The 2,475-nt window shown below is 32.6% G+C and overlaps 1 pseudogene; it reads right to left on the bottom strand.

Annotated features, from left to right (window-relative positions):
- Nucleotides 1–1,124: 1,124 nt before the first annotated feature.
- On the bottom strand, nt 1,125–1,833 carry LOC120183080 (annotated as a pseudogene).
- Between the last annotated feature and the right edge of the window lie 642 nt (nt 1,834–2,475).

The following is a 2,475-nucleotide window of genomic DNA, read 5'->3' as shown; positions in this document are numbered from 1 at the left end:
TAAGGCAATGTTCATTTATTGGGATCGATAATGACACTTCCGCTAATGCTCGGGGTGGACATTATTGGTTTTCATAAATGAATATCAATATTCATACATAATGAAATTTAAATTAAATAAAACATCAAATTCAAAATTTCTAATTTTAAAAAATAGGGTAATTAACTAAGTACCGATTTTTTGGTGTTGTGAGTGTTAATCATTCCACACGCGTAACTGACTCCTAAACTTGATTTGTTATTTTCGTAGACCAAAATTTGATATTTTTGATAAAATAAAATGTTTTATTAAAATAATCCGATTTTAGGTATTCCAATCGCACCTTAAAAATGATTTGTGAAAACTTCCATATTTTCATTTAAAACATTTTCAAAAAAAAATCTCATCGTCGTAGCTAGTCGCCTTTTCCCCGAAAGATCAGTTGTGACAATTAATAAATTCTTCCCCCCCCCCCCATATTTTAGTCATTGCCAAACGATGATATTCTTTACCTATGCGACTTTAGATGCAAATTAATTTATCTTGTCATCCTCTAAATTTATTAATATAAATATCTCTAAAAATTTTACTCACAAAAGTAAACTTAAAAATTTTATTTTTAGGATTTAAGGGTTTGTTCAAAACAAATCTCGAAACAAAAATAAACATTTTTTTTGAGAACATAAACAACATATCTCGAAATATATCTTATAGTCGAAAAAGTTCAAAGCATTAAAACATTGAATCTTTATATATATTTTCGTCGATTCTAAATAGATTTAGTAAAAAAAACAATTTAAGGAGAAGAAAAACAAATAAAATACAAATTATCAAATTTCCTGACAATAATGACCGATGAACTAAACTGATATGCAAATTAAAATTAAGAACCTTGTCAAGGCCAATATATGAAAATTGCAGACATTTTAGATCAGAACCTTATTCCACCACACTTCATATATATAGGCCTTAACAAGGAACTCATAATAGGCAGTGTATATACATGAAATGCAAGTTGCAGTGATACTAATTTGGCGCCAAAATTCACCAATGCTTCATCGATACAATCAAAGTAAATCAATATTTACTAGCAATTGTGGATCAGATAAAAACATCACAACCCCTCAGATTTCACCCTTCCCTCGATACACACTCAACAATCCAGGCACATCCTCCTCATATCTGCTCACAAACCAGCAACACCGTCGTCAAGCTGAAATCTTCTTTTATCAATCCCTTAGACAACAGAATCCGGAAAACAGAACATCTGGGGATTATTCTCTTCTCCAAGCTGAAGAACAGCACCACAGGGCATTCTGCTATGGCTCTCGATGGCCACCCCATTTCATTAACGAAATAATCCATGTGGTGCGTTTTAAAGCAGAAACAATTTTCTCGTCGCAAAACGCTCTTGAGAAACTCGGAAGTGGGGCTGATTTGGTTCTCTAAGCTTCGAGTCAAAAGGGTTGGGTCTGAGGAAAGAGTCCTCGCAAGTTCACTGCTTGACAACCCGATGGACCGAAAAAACTCGAGCTTTGGCAAAAGGATGTTATCGGGATGGGCTAAAAGAAGCAGCGGGCGTTTTCTGATGAGATTTGAGATCTGGGTTTTGGAGAAGCCGTAGTTTCTCAACAGAGCTTAGACTAAATCGGATTTTTCGGGGGATTGGAACTGTACCTTGTCGGAAACTGCAATGGCGGATTCTAGGGAAAGACCGCATGACTTAATGAGGTAAGTGACAGGAAAAGGGCGTTGCTTGGAAGTTGTTTTTGGTTTGAGAGAGACGAGTGTTGGCTTTGGTTCGGTAAGGGCGCCTTTGAGTTGAGCTGGCTTTCTCAAAAGGAACGGTGCGGAGTAGATTGATAGTTAGTGCTGCCTTAGGGTTTGGAAATTTTGGTTTACAGCCACTGTTGCAGATTTTGAATGGATGACGAAGATGATAAAGATAACGGTTAGATTCTTTTGGATATTACAGAGATAAAGCCATTGTGGAAACTTACTTCCACTTCGCAATGGCTTCACTTTATACTAATGTTTTTAAAATCGGACCGGACATTGAAGCGGTGAAGGTATTGATTTATTGGTTCAACCGAATTTAACCGCAGTTGAATCGGATTTTATATATAATAATATTTTTTTAATTTTATATAATATTCAAAACAATATTAATATATATATAACATTTTTTTTAAGTTTACAATATTAAAAGGTATAAAAATATCACAATTCATAACATATATAAATTAAAAGGTATAAAAATATCACAAGTCATAACATATATAAATTAAAAACCATAAAATCAAGTGAAACAAAATGATTCAAATCAACTACAACATAATATTTAAGATAAAACATATTAAATAATAAATATAATTATATAACTATAATAAAAAAATTAGAGCTTAAAAAAATTATAACAAATGATATCATTTGCTTTAATTTAATTTTTAAAAAAACAATCTCACATGGCTAAGAAACATAGAAGAGCGTCACAAA

Source organism: Hibiscus syriacus, unplaced genomic scaffold, assembly GCF_006381635.1.
Source record: "Hibiscus syriacus cultivar Baekdansim isolate YM2019G1 unplaced genomic scaffold, ASM638163v2 tig00112738_pilon, whole genome shotgun sequence".
Lineage (NCBI taxonomy): Eukaryota > Viridiplantae > Streptophyta > Magnoliopsida > Malvales > Malvaceae > Hibiscus > Hibiscus syriacus.
Note: the sequence above shows the minus strand (reverse complement) of the source record. Positions and strands in the feature narration are given on the sequence as shown.